The sequence below is a fragment of the Pseudophryne corroboree genome, chromosome 2 (genome assembly GCF_028390025.1).
Source record: "Pseudophryne corroboree isolate aPseCor3 chromosome 2, aPseCor3.hap2, whole genome shotgun sequence".
Lineage (NCBI taxonomy): Eukaryota > Metazoa > Chordata > Amphibia > Anura > Myobatrachidae > Pseudophryne > Pseudophryne corroboree.
Window position 1 is genome coordinate 611,935,198 of NC_086445.1, and position 22,138 is coordinate 611,957,335.

Here is a 22,138-nt window from a genome sequence, read left to right on the forward strand (position 1 = left end):
GCACCAAGCGGGGAGGGTTAGGTTTAGGCAGGTTAGGCACCACATGGGAGGGGTAAGGTTAGGCACCCACAAGGGAGTGTTAGGGTTAGGGTAGGGAAAAGGTGAGGGTTAGGGTGCTTCCTGTGGGGGCTATCGGTATTTTGATGGATGGGTACTGCTGTTGGACAGTCATACTGATCCCTTGGGTACATTTGTTGCTGCAGGATGAATTCTTGACTAAATAGGTGTAGACCAGTGGGTATTGTATGCAAAATGCACTGCAAAATGCCATGGTATCCCTTTTGGTTCAGATTGCCAGTCATTCTAAACAAGTTGCCAACTTGGGATCAAACAAGAGACTATCATGCTTCCTCCTCCATGTATTTAGTATTAAATACTCATTCAACCAGTGCTGAATATTCATCCAATTGTTTTCTGTTTAATTTGCATTTTTACTTTACATACAGATGGAGCCACGCTTATCTTGACTTCTCTGCTGCGCCTAGGCACACCATGGTTTATTAGTATAAGCCCTTCATCTATTGTTCTCAGCTGCAATACAATACAGAGAGAACAATACATCAGAGGATTAAGTCATTACAGTAGGGGATTAAGTCTGACTGCCCTGGCTCAATTAATCCTATTAAAGGCCAAGATAAAGATGGCTCCATCTGTACTATCTTTTAGTCAATTTATAAGTAGCTGTAATGCTAAACTCAACATACAGTAATGCAATGCCAAAAAACATGCAACCAAGATGTAAATCTTCAATCTTTTTTAATTGAAACATTACGTCCCTCAGTGCTGTGGCTGCCACCTTGACAACATGGGCCATGTCTTCAGCCACACACCCCTCTTCCCATCCATGCTGGCCATGTCCCAACCATTTGGCTCTTGTTCCCACAGTCTCTTGGAGTTAAAGGAAGCTACCTAGGGAGCTTTCACTTGGGCCTAGACAGTTCATCCATATTGCAGAGGCCTTTATTTGTTGGTAAATAATGTCCACATTTTAAACCTGAATTCCACCACACCAGTCTGTAAGTTTCCACATTGGTATTTTGCAGACACTCAAAAGGACTGTGGTCAGTTATCAATGAGGAAGGCGAGTTGAACAAACAGGGCATAAATGCAATGCACACATAATTTCCAACCATGTTGTTCCAATTGTGGAAAATAGGCCACAGGATGCTCCTGCCCATTTGGCCCCTTTTGTCTCACTATTCCCAGTCCGTACAGGGACATAATGTCCTGGTCATGAATTTTCGCAATCAGCACTGTAGCTAGTACCAGAGCCTCCTTAAATGACTGGAATGCCAACTCACAAGCGGGTTTCCAATCTAATCACTTGGGAAGACACATACTAGTCCCATATACAGTATAAGGGATGTCAATACAGAATTAAAGTGAGGGATATCTCATCCATAAGGCCCCACAGTATCTTTTTCAGGAATGTGGGCCAGTGACAGTGTCTGGTTGCCGACCAATGCTGGTTGTGGCCTTCCCCTGCCTCCTAGGATAAGTCTAGTTGGGTTATACAAAGAAGACAGACAACTCTTTTTTAAGGGGCACTCATAAATAATTAAAACTTAACTTTTAATTAAATCACCAAGACTCACACTAACATACAAACACATAACACATAATTCTAAAAAACGATTTCAGATGTTAATCATTGGACCTTTTAATAGATTCCTATACTGGAACAAAATTGTCTTGTGACCTGATTGTGTGATGATTCAGTTGGTATAATCCTTCCTCATATCACCACATGGTAACAATATGAATCTTCCTCCATATGAACACATAGTATCAGTCTTTTTCAGGAAACATCTTAGCAATCCACCGTTAGAAACAATATTGCCAATTGAATCCTAGTTCTACAACTGCCCTATGCAGTGGAAAATAGTATATATATGGTGGCAATTTACAATCCACAAACCTTAATAGGTAATTGTAATACTAATTTGTCTGTAATCAGATATAGATAATTGTATAAAATCACAGTCCCTGATGAAGCCGCCCAAGTGAAACGTGCACGTAGGATACACAGTGCACGTGCACGCCACCACTGCTGCTCCTATACACAGGTCCGAACCGTCAGCGGTGATACCGCATGTTACCGGTACCAATACAGAGGATTACCCCCAGTGACAAATAGACGGGGAATGGAGAGCCGCATCTGCTGCACCCGCTGGGTACAAAGTGAGTGCCCTTGGAGAACACGCTATATATCCCCAGTGAAGGGCAGATAGGGAATGGAAAAACGCATCTGCCGCGCCCACCGGGTACAAGTAGCTACGAGTGTCTCCAGTGTCCCACGCCATATGGGGATCGTGTATAACCACATCAGATTAAGTTTCATTTCCTAACAGCAGTATACTCACACATTTAATTAATAGAGATTTTTTTCTTAATTGTGGGATAGTAGTTTTATACATTTTGAAAAAAACGACATCTGTATATGTGTAAAATGGTGGCATACATGTTAGATGCTTTTAGCAAATTAGATGCATTATATATATATCAAAGGGACAGTATTCGGCACTCCTATAAATTCAAATGTGCAACTTGCCCGGTGCCATCCACAAAACAGGTAATGTAGCAAACGGATACTGGCGGCACTCACGGTCTTGTATGGACACAAAGAAATGAGATGACCCAAATCTGTGTAGCTTAACGTTTCGGTCTTTATTCGACCGTCATCAGAAGTCACAATAAAAATGTTACATAAGCTTACCTTTATACAAACAAAATATCACCACACGTGCAGCGTCCCCGGTTCTCACGGAGATTCACTTCCGGTTGCGTCATTCCTCATGGACAACAATGTCCTGCAGGCGTCGCATACCGGTGTGCGTATATCCCATCACCATAGTAACTTATACACAAAGGGTTGGCCCAGTGTCCCAGACAATAACACTGTTTAGAGAAAGCAAAAGTAATGCACATATAGCAGCTTGGGACATACTGAAAAAATGAAAAAAATAATACATCAAGAGGCGTGCATGTGCTGCATGTGAATAACCTTATATACACCCTAACAATATGTACGAGATGCAGATTATTACATATACAGCAAATGTCATGATAAATTATAAAAAGCAAGCAAATGAAATAGTTTCATTGAGCCCGTTGGGTGACACCGTGTTTAGCCGGTGTATCCAGCGGGCTTCTTTCTGTAAGAGAACTCTATGCCTATCACCTCCCCGTTTGGAGAATGGGACCTGCTCTAACATTTTATAACGTATATATTACATCCACATAATGGCAATAAAATTGCGATTAGGCAGGTTTTAACCTGCACTAGTAAATTTGTAATTTATTGTATCCGGTGTCCCTGTGGGCTCCTTTACATAGGCAAAACTAGTTGTCAGTTTAAAGAGAGGATGTCGCAGCACAGAAGTGCGATCAAGCAAATTTTAGAGGGTAAGCACATTGATCAGCCGGTGGCCAAACATTTTAAACAGCATCAGCATGGTTTGGCCACTCTACGTTATAAAATGTTAGAGCAGGTCCCATTCTCCAAACGGGGAGGTGATAGGCATAGAGTTCTCTTACAGAAAGAAGCCCGCTGGATACACCGGCTAAACACGGTGTCACCCAACGGGCTCAATGAAACTCTTTCATTTGCTTGCTTTTTATAATTTATCATGACATTTGCTGTATATGTAATAATCTGCATCTCATACATATTGTTAAGGTGTATATAAGGTTATTCACATGCAGCACATGCACGCCTCTTGATGTATTATTTTTTTAATTTTTTCAGTATGTCCCAAGCTGCTATATGTGCATTACTTTTGCTTTCTCTAAACAGTGTTATTGTCTGGGACACTGGGCCAACCCTTTGTGTATAAGTTACTATGGTGATGGGATATACGCACACCGGTATGCGACGCCTGCAGGACATTGTTGTCCATGAGGAATGACGCAACCGGAAGTGAATCTCCGTGAGAACCGGGGACGCTGCACGTGTGGTGATATTTTGTTTGTATAAAGGTAAGCTTATGTAACATTTTTATTGTGACTTCTGATGACGGTCGAATAAAGACCGAAACGTTAAGCTACACAGATTTGGGTCATCTCATTTCTTTGTGTCCATACAAGACCGTGAGTGCCGCCAGTATCCGTTTGCTATATATATATATATATATATATATTTTAGATTTACATATGCATCTTGTCTATATTTAAGATCTTTGATTCCATTTTTCCCCCAGGATTATTAGTTTGCAATATCACTAATAATATTACTATAATATATTCGGAATCAAAAATTGATACTATTGCTTGTGACACTGCAATTTTATACAATTACAGTATCTATATCTTATTACAACCAAATTAGTATTACAATTACCTATTAAGGTTTGTGGATTGTAAACTGCCATCATATATATATATATGTATATATATACACTATTTTCCGCTGCATAGGGCAGTTGTAGAACTAGGATACAATTGGCAATATTGTTTCTAACGGTGGATTGCTAAAATGTTTCCTGAAAAAGACTGATACTATGTGTTCATATGGAGGAAGAATCATATTGTTACCATGTGGTGATATGAGGAAGGATTATACCAACTGAATCATCACACAATCAGGTCACAAGACAATTTTGTTACAATATAGGAATCTTTTGAAAGGTCCAATGATTAACATCTGAAATCGTTTTTTAGAATTATATGTTATGTGTTTGTATGTTAGTGTGAGTCTTGGTGATTTAATTAAAAGTTAAGTTTTAATTATTTATAAGTACCCCATAAAAAAGAGTTGTCTTTTTTCTTTGTATTACCAGTGATCTATTTCTACAACTTTAGGGAGCACCGCCGGCTCTGTAAAATAACAAACGTGTATTCTGTTCCACTCTTAGGAAGTGGCAAATATTTGATTGTGATCTATTAATCTCTCTATATACCAGTTTACATATTATTTCTATTAGTCATACCCAGTGCGCTAATTTATCCCCCAAAAACGAACTCCTTCTCTTTAAGTCTAGTTAGGGTCAGTGTGGTCACTTACACTCACCACCAAAGTACTGGACACCCTCACTGGATCCAACAAGCTAGAATAAACATCCTCTGCATTGCTAGGGGACATATATACACCAGAGACAAAAGGCATGCTGGTAGATCTGCTGATCTTGCCGCTGTGGTCTTTTTTATCTGGGCTGGTTGATGCTGTGGTTAGCTGTGCTGGTAGTTGTCTACAGATGTCATAGGAGTACAATACCCTCTGGATGGTCACACAAGTCCTAAAAATAGATAAAGAAAACCAAATCAAACAAATGAGACAAAAAATAAACATGCATTGCAGGGCTGGCATAGTACCTGGGTGGTGTTAGTGGATGCCCTACACCCTTGTTTCAGTGACCTCACATCTTCCCTGCATCCCTGCTCTGCTGATTAGACTTGTCCTAGACAGGGATTACTGTTTCTCACCCACTGACCATTCAGCTTAAGACCTGGGGTGGCTTTATGTACTAAACAAGAAAAAATCTCTTTGTTTCGCCTACAGCTGGATCGTCTCAGGTTTTTCTATCAGTGCGATTGTTGTTCTTGGAGCTCCCTCCTGTGGCTGTTCTGGATTGCAGCTTCATATTATCTTTATTACTGTTCTCTCTATTATACGATACATAGCTGTACATTCCCCCTGGTGAAGATTTGGCCTTGTACTGTGGAAATTTTCTACGACTCCATCAGCCAGTGCCAACTACCGCACTCCTCTCTATTCTATTGTCTCACTCATTGATTGGCCACGTGTGGTGTTGCATGACTCTGTACTGGTGTGGCTGCATCTATATCTGGCGGTGCTACCTCCCATCCACAGCGGCAATATACTCTTTTCAATTTAGCAACCTACGGAGTCCGCCCTTTGTGCTCCTCTTGGTCGTGATGATGTCAGGATGAATAATACCCCATGGCCGGTCTGACCATTTAATAACATACCTGTGTCAACCATATCTCCCAACATGACCCTCTCCAGGAGGGACAGAATGTTCTGCTCCTGGACTTCCCACTTAATTTATGATTGCCATCATCTGTGGTGTAATACCTTTCTTATCCATTTACCTGTCCAAAACAGGTGCTGGCTATCACAAATTAAGAAAAAAAGTCCAGAAGCAGAGCATTGTGTCCCTCCTAGAGAGGGTCATGTTGGGAGGTATGGTCAACTCCCATCCTCTACTTTTCTACACCTTACCCCTTTATGCTGCAATTTTGCAGAAGAAGACAGTCCTCCCCATGCCTGCTTTCAGTATAGCACAAAGGAACAAGAAGGCACTCCAGGCTTCTGCAAACTTCTTTGGCGGCAAGGCTAGAGGTTCCCAAAACCTGGCACATTCTCCGGAATCTCCTTCCTCCCCTCATTCTTCGGAGACGGGTATTGACCCTCAAATACAGGCAGTGATGACCGGCCTCCTAGAGGACGTGCAAATGGCTTTCAAATAGGAGCTATCTAAAATCGTCTTGGATTTTAAAACAGAGATTGCCTCGCTTGGGATCCAGATGGATACTTTGGATACTAAGACGGATGATTTATGTCGCTCACAACTGCGCTTAGACAAAGAGCTCTCGAAAGTTGAGGCCTTGAAAGAGCGCCAAGAGGACCAAGAGAACTGATCCAACAGATTTGTAACGTGGCGGCGTCAGTCCAGAGCTCTACACTGTCCTCCTTAAAATACCTTTTCCAGCATTTGGTCACGGAATTATCCGATGAAGACTGCCTCTTTGACAGGGCGCACAGGGCCTTGCGGGCTAAACCGTCAACATTGCAGCCTCCTCGGGACATTATAGCTTGTCTCCATTACTATCGCTCGAAGGAACAAATAATTTCTTTTGTCCAGGGCTCTTCTGACATCTACTTTTAGGGCATGCAATTGCAGATTTATCAGGATTGGTCTCCTTCGACCATTCAGAAATGGCAAGATCTCCTACCGATTACTAGGCTCCTCCACCAATATCAAATTCGATATCGGTGGGGATTCCCCTTCCTGTTGCAGCTTTCTGTTAATGGCACCAACTATGCAATTAAGACCCTGGCACAAGGGCAGGAATTGCTTCATGAACTTAATCTTCTCCAGGAGTCATCATCTTCTTCTGTCAATTCATCCGCTTCCCCGGAATCACAGTGACCTTGTCTGCCCCAGCCGGACTGGGCAAGAGTGTCTCGCCATCACGACAAGGACTGTGATCCCCCCTGAACTCCTGCCCTCCTTTCTTCAAGTGCTCTCCCTATGCCATTGCATCTGATTATAGGAGGTTCCCTTTGAAATGGACTGCCCACTCTTTGTCCTCTGGATCTCCCTCTTATCCTTTATGTCCTATCGTTTGTTTCTTTTTTTTTTTTTTTTCTGTTGAATCGATGCTTTGATGTTAATGTTGTGTATTTCGTAATTTTAGACCCTATGCTAACTGAGGGCCCTCCATGGAGCCGATTGAGCTGGTCCCAGCACCATGGACCCCATCTGTTCATTTCAGGCCTTATGTCTGATTGCTCTTATGATGATCCACTTACTATGTTTATTACTGCACATTTTGCCTTTATGTTTTTGGTCACATGATGACTGGCTATTTCGTTGTTAGGTTTTCAGATATTTAACCTATGTGGACTACATGTAGTTGCAACACTTTTCCCCTTGCTACCAACCTCTCCTTTCCCTTTTTTTTTTTTTGTTACAGTTCTTTCCCCTAACCCTCTCCTCCTTTTCCTTTTCCCTTTCCCTTTCCCTTCTTTCCTCCCTCCTCACTTTTTCTCTCTCCTCCTTCCCTCCTTTTACGTTTTTGTTTTTGTTTGTTTTTTTACACAGGTTATAGCCCCATTTACTGGGACTGTTTTATATTCTTTTGGCCCCGGCCATTTTATGTTCTCGGTCAGGCTGCACAGTCCGATATGTTGGTTCGTGCCACTACCTCCATGCTCCCTTTTTATAGTGTTCTGCTGATTGTGCTTTTTCTTTGTTCGGCGGTCCTGTCATGGGCCCCACTGTTACAGGGTTTCTGCACGCATGGGCTTTATTTCCTTTCTTCTTGTTCTTTCTTGCTTTTCTTCTGTGGCCTTCTCTTCCCTCAATTTCCTTAGTGGATGCCCTACACCCTTGTTTCAGTGACCTCACATTTTCCCTGCATCCCTGCTCTGCTGATCAGACTTGTCCTAGACAGGGATTACTGTTTCTTACCCACTGACCTGGGGCGGCTTTATGTACTAAACAAGAAAATTTCTCTTCGTTTCGCCTACAGCTGGATCGTCTCAGGTTTATCTATCAGTGCAATTGTTGTTCTTGGAGCTCCCTCCTGTGGCTGTTCTGGATTGCAGCTTCATATTATCTTTATTACTGTTCTCTCTATTATACGATACATAGCTGTACATTCCCCCTGGTGAAGATTTGGCCTTGTACTGTGGAAATTTTCTACGACTCCATCAGCCAGTGCCAACTACCGCACTCCTCTCTATTCTATTGTCTCACTCATTGATTGGCCACGTGTGGTGTTGCATGACTCTGTACTGGTGTGGCTGCATCTATATCTGGCGGTGCTACCTCCCATCCACAGCGGCAATATACTCTTTTCAATTTAGCAACCTACGGAGTCCGCCCTTTGTGCTCCTCTTGGTCGTGATGATGTCAGGATGAATAATACCCCATGGCCGGTCTGACCACTTAATAACATACCTGTGTCAACTCCCATCCTCTACTTTTCTACACCTTACCCCTATATGCTGCAATTTTACAGAAGAAGACAGTCCTCCCCATGCCTGCTTTCAATATAGCACAAAGTAACAAGAAGGCACTCCAGGCTTCTGCAAACTTCTTTGGCGGTAAGGCTAGAGGTTCCCAAAACCTGGCACATTCTCCAGAATCTCCTTCCTCCCCTCATTCTTCGGAGACGGGTATTGACCCTCAAATACAGGCAGTGATGACCGACCTCCTAGAGGGCGTGCAAATGGCTTTCAAATAGGAGCTGTCTAAAACCGTCTTGGATTTTAAAACAGAGATTGCCTCGCTTGGGAACCGGATGGATACTTTGGAGACTAAGACGGATTATTTATGTCGCTCACAACTGCGCTTAGACAAAGAGCACTCAAAAGTTGAGGCCTAGAAAGAGTGCCAAGAGGACCAAGAGAACTGATCCCGTGGATTCATAACGTGGCGGCGTCAGTCCAGAGCTCTACACTGTCCTCCTTCTTAAAATACCTTTTCCAGCATTTGATCCCGGAATTATCCGATGAAGACTTCCTCTTTGACAGGGCGCACAGGGCCTTGTGGGCTAAACCGTCAACATTGCAGCCTCCTCGGGACATTATAGCTCGTCTCCATTACTATCGCTCATGGAACAAATAATTTCTTTTGTCCAGGACTCTTCTGACATCTCCTTTTAGGGCATGCAATTGCAGATTTATCAGGATATGTCTCCTTCGACCATTCAGAAATGGCGAGCTCTCCTACCGATTACTAGGCTCCTTCACCAATATCAAATTCGATATCGGTGGGGATTCCCCTTCCTGTTGCAGCTTTCTGTTAATGGCACCAACTATGCAATTAAGACCCTGGTACAAGGGCAGGAATTGCTTCATGAACTTAATCTTCTCCAGGAGTCATCATCTTCTTCTGTCAATTCATCCGCTTCCCCGGAAACACAGTGACCTCATCTGCCCCAGCCGGACTGGGCAAGAGTGTCTTGCCATCATGACAAGGACTGTGATCCCCCCTGAACTCCTGCCCTCCTTTCTTCCAGTGCTCTCCCTATGCCATTGCATCTGATTATAGGAGGTTCCCTTTGAAATGGACTGCCCGCCGTTTGTCCTCTTTATGTCCTATCGTTTGTTTCCTTTTTTTTTTTTTTCTGTTGAATCGATGCTTTGATGTTATTAATGTTGTGTATTTCGTAATTTTAGACCCTATGCTTACTGAGGGCCCTCCATGGAGCCGATTGAGCTGGTCCCAGCACCATGGACCCCATCTGTTCATTTCAGGCCTTATGTCTGATTGCTCTTATGATGATCCACTTACTATGTTTATTACTGCACATTTTGCCTTTATGCTTTTGGTCACATGATGACTGGCTATTTCATTGTTTGGTTTTCAGATATTTAACCTATGTGGACTACATGTAGTTGCAACACGTTTCCCCTTGCTACCAACCTCTCCTTTCCCTTTTTTTTTTTGTTCCAGTTCTTTCCCCTAACCCTCTCCTCCTTTTCCCTTTCCCTTCTTTCCTCCCTCCTCACTTTTTCTCTCTCCCCCTTCCCTCCTTTTACGTTTTTTTTTGTTTGTTTTTTTACACAGGTTATAGCCCCATTTACTGGGACTGTTTTATATTCTTTTGGCCTCGGCCATTTTATGTTCTCGGTCAGGCTGCACAGTCCGATATGTTGGTTCGTGCCACTACCTCCATGCTCCCTTTTTTTAGTGTTCTGTTGATTGTGCTTTTTCTTTGTTCGGCGGTCCTGTCATGGGCCCCACTGTTACAGGGTTTCTGCCCGCATGGGCTTTATTTCCTTTCTTCTTGTTCTTTCTTGCTTTTCTTCTGTGGCCTTCTCTTCCCTCAATTTCCTTTTCCATATTTGTCCTTGTAGTGGGTTCCGGGTGCCCCTTTCATTAGCCTTTGTTCCCTTATTGGTGGGTTAGAACTGGGAGGCCTTTGTTTGTGTACCCTTTTTTTCCGCTATGACTTTAATTGTGATTATGTTAATTAGCCCATTATGCCCTTGATGATATTATCTGTTAATGTAAATGGCCTTAATTCCCCCCAAAAACGGGCGGTGCTTTTGGGTGCCTGCAGACGTGAGAAAGCTGACATAGGGCCTAAATCAGACCTGATCACTAGGGTGCATTTTTGCATCCTTGCGATCAGGTAGTCGCCACCTACAGTGGAGGAGGAAATCGCTGTGCAGGTGTGCGATTGCATGTGCAGAGAGCTGCGCAAACAAAAGTTTGTGCAGTCTCTGCACAGCCCAGGACTTACTCAACCACTGCGATGATCAGGTCAGAAACCCTCCTTCCAAACGCCTGGATCCTTCTGCGTTTTTCCGGACACTCCTCTAAAACAGTTACCACCCACAGATAGCCTCTTCCTGTCAGTCACCTTGCAATCGCCCATGCGATCGCTTTATTCGCACCATCCCATCACTGCCCGGTGCACCCCGTCGCTGCGGTCCAATGCGTCTGCGCATTGCGGTGCATACGCATGCGCAGTTCAGACCTGATCGCCCGCTGTGTGAAAATGCACAGCAGTGGTCGGGTCTGAATTACCCCCATAGTTTTTCTATAAGAAACTCATCTCATGGGCTCCCATACTCGACTCCGCGGTGAGCAATTCTCACAGACTTTCTTTGCTTCGGCTGACTGTAAAAAACGTGGGGTTGCTATTTTAATTAATTGTCATGTCCCATTTATCCATAGTAAAACTGTGGCACATCCAGAAGGTCTGTACTTGATGGTTATTGGTACCCTCCGTTCTGAAGTTCCAACATTTATTTCTATATATGCTCCTAACCAGGATCAGCCTCCGTTTTTTCACTCCCTTTTCCGGCACATTGGCAGAGTTGCGCAGGGTCATATCGTTTTGGGTGGGGACTTTAACACCATTCTTAAACCCATATTAGATAGGACTGGTCCCTACTTAGCCTCCAGAGCTTCACGCACGCTTGCAGCCTCCCTAAAATTTCATGACCTACGGGACTCATGGCGTCTTTGCCACTCTGGCGCTAGAGACTACACCCATTATTCAGCCACGCATCGTCACTACACCCGGATTGATATGTTACATGTTTCATCCTCCATTGTCTCTAGAATTACGGAGGCGGATATGACCCCTTTCACGTGGACTGACCATTCGGATGTCTATACTTTAATAGATCTCTATCATTCCGTACACACTGTTTGCAAATGGTGATTCGATGAATCCCTATTGCTTCACCTGTCAGTTTTCGCGGAACTACAACTGGTGATAGAACACTATTTTACAGAGGATACCACACCTAACATTTCTCCTGGTATTATTTGGAAAGCTTACAAGGCCACTTTGCGGGACCTTCTTGTGGCACGGACCTCCTCGCTTTGCAAAAAAGCAGCGCAGGAGATTCAGTTATTAGAATCTCAAATAGCTGTTCTAGCCACTCAACATAAACAATCTCCCTGCCTCACTTTACTTGCGCAAATGACTAGTTTGCATGGCCAATTGAATGTGCTTTTATCTCGTCGTGCAGACCTCATTCTCCGAAAGTTGAATCAGAAATTCTATGACAAGGCAGACAAATTGGATTCCCTATTAGCAAGTAAATTGAGACACAAACAAGTGATTGGCACAGTTGACAAACTACAGTCCCGATCTTTGGGTGGGCTCACTTATGACCATAAGCAGATGGTTGATGAATCTGAAGACTATTATAGTTCATTCTATAATTTGGCAACCCCTCCCCCCCACACACTCCCCTTTCCTGGACCCCAAAGGACTACGTTCCTATCTGTCCGCGGCCCCTTTACCGAGTATTTAAGCAACTCAATTAGAAACATTAAATCAGGATATCTCAGTAGAGGAGACGATAGCAGCCATAAAATCCATGCGATCTTCAGCTGCCCATGGCCCCGACGGTTTCATGGCACACTATTATAAGCACTTCACTAAAAACGTAGCCGCTCACCTTACATCCCTCTTTAACCAGATTTTGAGGGGTGCCTCCTTTGCTCCTGTAACTACTCAGGCAGATATTGTAGTGATCCCTAAACCTGACAGAAACCCCACTCAGTGTGGTAATTATAGGCCTATCCCATTACTCAATGTCGATTTTAAAATTTATGTGGAAATTCTGGCTATACGACTAGCCCCCCTTCTTTCTGTATTGGTCCACCCCGATCAAGTTGGTTTTATTCCAGGCTGACAGGCCTCTGATAACACCAGATGGGCAATCGATATTATCTATTCTATTCATCAGAGAAAGTCCTCCTCCCTTTCATTGGCCTTGGACGAAGAGAAGGCATTTGACTGTATTTCATGGCCTTTTGCCTTCTATGTTCTCCAATGCATGGGTTTCTCCGGAAAGTTTTATGATGGTGTTTCGGCATTGTATCGTAACTCCTCAGCGCGGGACTCTGTCAATGGGGTCGCTTCCTCATGCTTTGAAATAGCCAATGGTACCAGGCAGGGATGCCCGCTCTCACCCTTGAAATTGCACTTTATGCAGTGTTAGTCTCTATTATGAATCCTACATCGTCACTCTCTCCTCCCCTCTCTGAGATTGATCTTTATTCGCAATACTCTGGTTACAAGATTAACACTACTAAAACAGAAGTACTTGATTTTTATATTACCCCTACATCTAGGACTCAACTTGAATCATCATTCCTATTTTCTTGGCATACCCAAAAAATCAAATACAGGTTGAGTATCCCTTATCCAAAATGCTTGGGACCAGAGGTATTTTGGATATCGGATTTTTCCGTATTTTGGAATAATTGCATACCATAAGGAGATATCATGGTGATGGGAACTAAATATAAGCACAGAATGCTTTTATGTCACATATACATACACCTTATACACACAGCCTGAAGGTCATTTTAGACAATATTTTTTATAACTTTGTGCATTAAACAAAGCGTGTGTACATTCACACAATTCATTTATGTTTCATATACACCTTATACACACAGCCTGGGGGTCATTTAATACAATATTTTTAATAACTTTGTGTATTAAACAAAGTTTGTGTACATTGAGCCATCAAAAAACAAAGGTTTCACGATCTCACTCTCACTCAAAAAAGTCCGTATTTCGGAATATTTGGATATGGGATACTCAACCTGTACTTAGGTATTTATTTAACTCACAGACACCATCAACTTTTTCAAGCAAACTTTCCACGGCTCTTGGACCAAATACATTCTGATCTTCAGACTTGGTCCTCCTATTTTATCTTATGGATAGGTCGTGCCAACTCTGTAAAGATGAATAATCTTCCTAGAATTTTATATATTTTCCAAACCCTCCCGATCTATGTCCCCTCCTACATCTTTAAATTATTGCAGCATCAAACGTCCCATTTTGTGTGGGACAACAAACATCCTAGAATTAAACTTTTGTTATTACAACGGCCATCCATGTGTGGAGGTTTAGGTACACCCAACTTTAAATACTATTATCACGCAGCTCAGATGGCTTCCTGTGTTCAGTGGTGTTGTTCTGGGGTGGAAAAGGTTTGGACAACTATAGAGGCCGGTGAGTTGGGAGTTTCCACACTTTGCTTCCTCTTATGGCTTCTGAGACCCTCCTGCCCTCGTACTATAGCATCTCACCCAGTGATGGCCCACTCCCTGTATGTTTGGGATTTTGTAGTGAGGAAACTGCAGTTGGCCCCTAGCCTATCCCCTCTCATACCACTGTTCCACAACCCTGACTTTTCTCCAGGCATGATTAGTAATGCTTTCTCCCTCTTTCTTAATGATGTTACCTCTAATGCGGCTTTCCCATCCTTTGCTCAGGTCCAGACACAATCCTCTCTCCCTCATAGTGAATTTTTCCGATAACTCCAACCTAAACACTTTCATTCCAAGGTCCATACCACTCTCTCCTCCAAGCCTCTTCCCACTCTCGAAAGCATATGTGTGAGACGCTCTTCTATGAAAGGTCTCAGCTCTGATCTCTATGCTTTGCTATTACAGAGCTCTGCCCCTTCCAGTAATTACAGAGAAATGGCCTGGGAGAAAGATCTGGCAGTCACATTGGGTGAAGAGGAATGGGGAGAGATGTGGGGTAATGCATCCTCCAGCTCTATATGTGTTAAGATAAAGGAAAATGTCTATAAGCTACTATACCGTTGGTACTATGTACCTTCTCGTTTAAAAGTGATGTGTACTGATGTTTCAGATAGATGTTGGAGGGGTTGTGCTACTGAAAGGACCTATATACATATTTGGTGGGCTTGCCCGAAACTAGTGATGAGCGGGTTCGGTTTCTCGGAAACCGAACCCCCCCGAACTTCACCCATTTTACACGGGTCCGAGGCATACTCGGATTCTCCCGTATGGCTCGGTTAACCCGAGCGCGCCCGAACGTCATCATCCCGCTGTCGGATTCTCGCGAGATTCGGATTCTATATAAGCAGCCGCGCGTCGCCGCCATTTTCACTCGTGCATTGGAAATGTTAGGGAGAGGACGTGGCTGGCGTCCTCTCCGTTTATTCATTGTTGAGTTGATGCAAATATTTGTGCTTGCTTATATCATTGTGGGGACTGGGGAGCAGCTTTATATTAATATAGGAGTACAGTGCAGAGTTTTACCACCAGTTTTATTCGTTCTCTGCCTGAAAAAAACGCTCCTTATCTGTGCTCAGTGTGCTGCATATATCTGTGCTCACACTGCTTAATTGTGGGGACTGGGGAGCAGCTGTATTATATAGCAGGAGTACAGTGCAGAGTTTTGCTGACAGTGACCACCACCAGTATACGTTGTCTGCCTGAAAAACACTCCATATCTGCGCTCAGTGTGCTGCTTTATTGTGGGGACTGGGGACCACCAGTATAATATTATATAGTAGGAGTACAGTGCAGAGTTTTGCTGACCAGTGACCACCAGTATATAATATATAGCATTACGGTACAGTAGGCCACTGCTGTACCTACCTCTGTGTCGTCAAGTATACTATCCATCTACATTCTATACCTGTGGTGCATTTTAGTTTTGCAGTTTGCTGACACAGTGACCACCAGTATATATAGCAGTGCGGTACGGAAGGCCACTGCTGTACCTACCTCTGTGTCGTCAAGTATACTATCCATCTACATTCTATTCCTGTGGTGCATTTCAGTTGTGCAGTTTGCTGACACAGTGACCACCAGTATATATAGCAGTACGGTACGGAAGGCCACTGCTGTACCTACCTCTGTGTCGTCAAGTATACTATCCATCTACATTCTATACCTGTGGTGCATTTTAGTTTTGCAGTTTGCTGACACAGTGACCACCAGTATATATAGCAGTACGGTACGGAAGGCCACTGCTGTACCTACCTCTGTGTCGTCAAGTATACTATCCATCTACATTCTATACCTGTGGTGCATTTTAGTTTTGCAGTTTGCTGACACAGTGACCACCAGTATATATAGCAGTACGGTACGGAAGGCCACTGCTGTACCTACCTCTGTGTCATCAAGTATACTATCCATCTACATTCTATACCTGTGGTGCATTTTAGTTTTGCAGTTTGCTGACACAGTGACCACCAATATATATAGCAGTACGGTACGGAAGGCCACTGCTGTACCTACCTCTGTTTCGTCAAGTATACTATCCATCTACATTCTATACCTGTGGTGCATTTTAGTTTTGCAGTTTGTTGACACAGTGACCACCAGTATATATAGCAGTACGGTACGGAAGGCCACTGCTGTACCTACCTCTGTGTCGTCAAGTATACTATCCATCTACATTCTATACCTGTGGTGCATTTTAGTTTTGCAGTTTGCTGACACAGTGACCACCAGTATATATAGCAGTACGGTACGGAAGGCCACTGCTGTACCTACCTCTGTGTCGTCAAGTATACTATCCATCTACATTCTATACCTGTGGTGCATTTTAGTTTTGCAGTTTGCTGACACAGTGACCACCAGTATATATAGCAGTACGGTACGGAAGGCCACTGCTGTACCTACCTCTGTGTCGTCAAGTATACTATCCATCCATACCTGTGGTGCATTTCAGTTTTGCACAGTTAGCTGACCACCAGTATATAATATATAGCATTACGGTACAGTAGGCCACTGCTCTACCTACCTCTGTGTCGTCAAGTATACTAGCTTAGTCACACAGCGACCTTGGTGTGCCTCTTTTTTTCTTTGCATCATGTGCTGTTTGGGGACAATTTTTTTGAAGTGCCATCCTGCCTGACACTGCAGTGCCACTCCTAGATGGGCCAGGTGTTTGTGTCGGCCACTTGTGTCGCTTAGCTTAGTCACACAGCGACCTTGGTGCGTCTCTTTTTTTCTTTGCATCATGTGCTGTTTGGGGACAATTTTTTTGAAGTGCCATCCTGCCTGACACTGCACTGCCACTCCTAGATGGGCCAGGTGTTTGTGTCGGCCACTTGTGTCGCTTAGCTTAGTCACACAGCGACCTTGGTGCGCCTCTTTTTTTCTTTGCATCATGTGCTGTTTGGGGACTATTTTTTTGAAGTGCCATCCTGCCTGACACTGCAGTGCCACTCCTAGATGGGCCAGGTGTTTGTGTCGGCCACTTGTGTCGCTTAGCTTAGTCACACAGCGACCTTGGTGCGCCTCTTTTTTTCTTTGCATCATGTGCTGTTTGGGGACAATTTTTTTGAAGTGCCATCCTGCAGTGCCACTCCTAAATGGGCCAGGTGTTTGTGTCGGCCACTTGTGTCGCTTAGCTTAGTCACACAGCGACCTTGGTGCGCCTCTTTTTTTCTTTGCATCATGTGCTGTTTGGGGACTATTTTTTTGAAGTGCCATCCTGCCTGACACTGCAGTGCCACTCCTAGATGGGCCAGGTGTTTGTGTCGGCCACTTGTGTCGCTTAGCTTAGTCACACAGCGACCTTGGTGCGTCTCTTTTTTTCTTTGCATCATGTGCTGTTTGGGGACTATTTTTTTGAAGTGCCATCCTGCCTGACACTGCAGTGCCACTCCTAGATGGGCCAGGTGTTTGTGTCGGCCACTTGTGTCGCTTAGCTTAGTCACACAGTGACCTTGGTGCGTCTCTTTTTTTCTTTGCATCATGTGCTGTTTGGGGACTATTTTTTTGAAGTGCCATCCTGCCTGACACTGCAGTGCCACTCCTAGATGGGCCAGGTGTTTGTGTCGGCCACTTGTGTCGCTTAGCTTAGCCATCCAGCGACCTCGGTGCAAATTTTAGGACTAAAAATAATATTGTGAGGTGTTCAGAATAGACTGGAAATGAGTGGAACTTATGGTTATTGAGGTTAATAATACTATGGGATCAAAATGACCCCCAAATTCTATGATTTAAGCTGTTTTTTAGGGTTTTTGGAAAAAAACACCCGAATCCAAAACACACCCGAATCCGACAAAAAATTTTTGGTGAGGTTTTGCCAAAACGCGTCCGAATCCAAAACACAGCCGCGGAACCGAATCCAAAACCAAAACACAAAACCCGAAAATTGTCCGGTGCACATCACTACCCGAAACTAGCGCCCTTATGGAGAGATGTTATTCGACTTCTCCTGATCCTATTTGCCACTGCATTCCCCCTGGACCCTAAATACCTCCTTCTGCCATTAGAACTCCCAACTTTGACTAAGCATCAAAATAAGTTATTGCATCATGTAGCTACTGCTACAACATGCCAAATTGCAAAGGCCTGGAAATTGCCCTCCCCACTATCCCTGCATTCTGTCGTCGCTTGTATTTGGTACGTCTATAGAATGGAATATATAACTAGCATTATTAGGCAGTCAGGCAGCGGCGCTTACTGCTGCGGCGGTGAGTCCTGGGGTCCGTCCGTGCTTGCGCGGCTGTCTGCAGTGCTCTGGGCTGCGGAAGAGTGCGGCGCAGTCGGCAATGGGAGTGACGGCTTCCTGGAGGCAGGAGGGAGGACCTAATGGCCACAGCTTCCCTGAGGTGTCTGCAGTATGGGGGTGGCCATGTTGGAGACCAAAGTGCAGCACCAATGAGCGATGGGTGAGTGACAGCCAATCCTGATTCCCTGCTGCCCATAAGTAGGCTGGGATTTTTACATTCTGTGCCAGTGCTTTGTTGTAGTTACTCTGTGCCTTAGCTCTGTGCTCCCGCAGCTTGTTCTGTGCTTCTCCTGTTAATTGGTCCCATCAGGCTCTCCGAGCTCTCTGCCGTCTCTCACTGCACAACACCCGCCAGCGCTCCCGTGTGCAGTCACAGTCGCCCGCTCGCTCACCGTTGCCTTCGGATTCCACAGGAACCCTGTAGTGGTTCGCCGACTCCAGTTTTCACAGTTCTTCATCCACGTCTTTATATCATCCAGCATCCAGTTTTCACAGTTCTTCATCCACGTCTTCATATCATCCAGCATCCAGTTTTCACAGTTCATCATCCACATCTTTACATCATCCAGCACCCAGTTTTCACTGTTCTTCGTCCACGTCTTCATATCATCCAGCATCCAGTTTACACATTTCTTCATCCACTTTCTTCATATCATCCAGCATCCAGTTTACACAGTTCTTCGGCCACGTCTTCATATCATCCAGCATCCAGTTTTCACAGTTCTTCGTCCACGTCTTCATATCATCCAGCATCCAGTTTTCACAGTTCTTCACCCTCGTCTTCATATCATCCAGCATCCAGTTTTTACAGTTCTTCACCCTTGTCGTCATACCATCACAGATTTCACTGTTCTTCAACCTTGCCACCGCATCATTCTACAACTCGACTTCATAGTTCCTCAGTCTCGTCCTTCTATCAACTTGCGTCCATTCTTCACAGTCATACAATCTCGGCCTCATATCATTCAGTGACTTCATTCGCAGCAGTTTCCCTATCCTGAACCAGTTAGCCCCAGCTCCCTACAGATTCATTCCTATCTGTTGTCTTCAATAAATATATGAAAAGGAATTACCTTCGTCTTCCTTGTTTCAGCACTCAGGGGCATCTGCTCCTTCGGTTGGACTGAGTCCAACGGATCCACAAACACCACCTGTCCTGACATAGGCAATCTGCCACGGCGTTTGATAAAGTCTAGGCACCTTGGCTTGTTTCTCAAAATGCCCCCTCCCCATTCTGTAGCTAATCAATTTATTTTCCCTCCTTTTTCTTTAGGCTGCGCGGACCCCGCAAATTGGACACCATGCCCCCCTTCTCTCTTTTGTATACCTCTTTGCCCTCTATCTTGTTCTCTTTTCTCTCTGTTTTGCTCCTTTCTGTTTCTTAATCCTATTTGCTGGCTGGCCACGCCGTAGACCTAGAGGATTCTCTCTTTTCTTGTACTACTTCTGTTATCCCCCAAAAAAACAAAAAAGATTTACTCATATATTCGCTATATTTTCTGTGTGTATCCGTGTACTGCAATTTTTTTTGTTATTATGTGTCACACTGACTTGTGTATCACTGTGAATCGACCAATAAAACTATTCAAAATAAAAAAAAAATAATGGCTTCATTTGGAAGGTGCGTGGCTAGAGAATAGTACGAATTCAAATTACACCATGCAGTAGAGCCTCTTATACACATTATGCCACACAGTGGAGTCCCTTATACACATTACACCATTTGTAGAGCCGCTATGGAAGTAGCTGTATTTAACTATTTACTTGTTTAATTCAAATAAATTAAACACACTATATGTACCCTGACTGACTGACTTTGTAATCACCCCATTCCTCAATGATAATAAAATCCCAAATGTGACCCCCCCCCCCCACACACACACACACACACACACACACACACACACACACACACACACACACAGACCTGATAACCCCCTAATCTCGTAAATGAAAATGCCCCAAAATTGCTCCCCCGATCTGAAAATTTCTCAATGCTTCAATGAAAGTAATGCCCCATATGTGACCTCGCCCCCAGTCCGGAACCCCCCCAAACTCTCGATGAAAATAATGCATTGAAAATTGCAACACGCTCCAAACCCCCCACCCCCTCCGATTTGCTAATCGTCTAATGCCTCAATGAAAATAATGCCCTGGTACTGCCAACCCAGATCTGGTAATCTGACTATGCTTCAATGAAAGTAAAGTCCCAGAATTGCATGACGGGCAGAGAGAGCTGTACCACAGCAGCCTGAGGAGCAGAGAGACTGTGCCACAAGCAACCTGAGGGGCAGACAGAGTTGCTGCAGCAGCCTGAGGGGCAGAGGGAGGTGCTGCAACCTCTAATGCAGATAGAGATGCTGCAGCAGTATGATTTTACTGGCGGATGGGTTGCCGGCTGTCAATATACAGACAGCGGTATCCCAGCCACCAGAATGCCGGCATCGGGGCGAGTGATAAGAGTCATCTTGCAGGCTCGGTGGCTTGCTGCACTTGCCACATGATCTATTCCCACTGTATGGGTGTTGTGGACACCAACGAGTGGGAATAGCCCTGGTACACCAGGATTCCGGCTGGCGGCATTGTTGGTATCCAGACCGACAGGATCCCGACAGCTGGCAAATTAAACGCATCCCACAAAAAGGGCGGGCAGATCTCCAGCATGTGTTGGCTGTCAGTGTCTCCTGCTGTCGCCTCTAACCTACCCAGTTCCCATACCTAGTCTCTGAGTCTGAGTCAGTGTGCGCCCCCTCTGCTTCTCCTCCTGCTCTGTGGCAGCCAGTACAGTTGCAGTGCACCCTCTAATTTTTTCAGTGGCCGGAGTTTGCACTCCTCCAGAGCCACCCTTGCTACACATCTGCTAATTAGGCTGGAAAAGGTTACAAAACCATCTCTAAAGTGTTTGGACTAGACCAATCAACAGTCAGACAGATTGTGTAGAAATGGAGGAAATTCCAGACCATTATTACCCTCCCAGGAGTGGCCGACCAACAAAGATCATGTCAAGAACAAGGTGTCTAATATTTTGCAAGGTCACAAACAGAGCCGGCGCAACCCACTCAGCAAGGGTATGCAATGCAGGTAGATGCCAAGGTGTGGAGGTGCTCTACCTGCTCTGCATCCCTGCTGCTGCTGGCTGCCGCTGCGTCTGTCACACTGTATGACAGGCAGCAGCGCCGGCAGCAGGAAGCGCAGCGGTGGCTCTCAGGGTCAGGTTCCTTTAGCTCCGTCTCCTAACTGCTGTAGTACACCCGGCCGGCGCACTGCCGCTGGGAGAGCTGCTGCTGACAGGCTGATGGGGGAGGCTGGAGATTACTCAAGTGGTGCCAGAGTTTGGATAGGATCTGCAGCGGCTGAGAGTATCTGTCCCGCCCCCACTCGTCACCCTGCTCAAAAACTGCTAGCAGAACAGGGCATGGCTGATGAAAGTTCAGGTAAATTCAGAGCAGAGGTACAGTAGTATGCAAAGCAGTGTATTCTGTGTGTCCCTGCTGAGCTTCAATGGAGCAGAGTGCAGGGGACTCCGGAGCACAGCCCAGGGAGAGAAAGAGTTATGGGCTTGCTGAGTGCATGTAGCTTTATGTGACCAGTTTCTAGTAGAGATGAGCGGGTTCGGTTTCTTTGAATCCGAACCCGCACGAACTTCACTTTTTTTTTCACGGGTCCG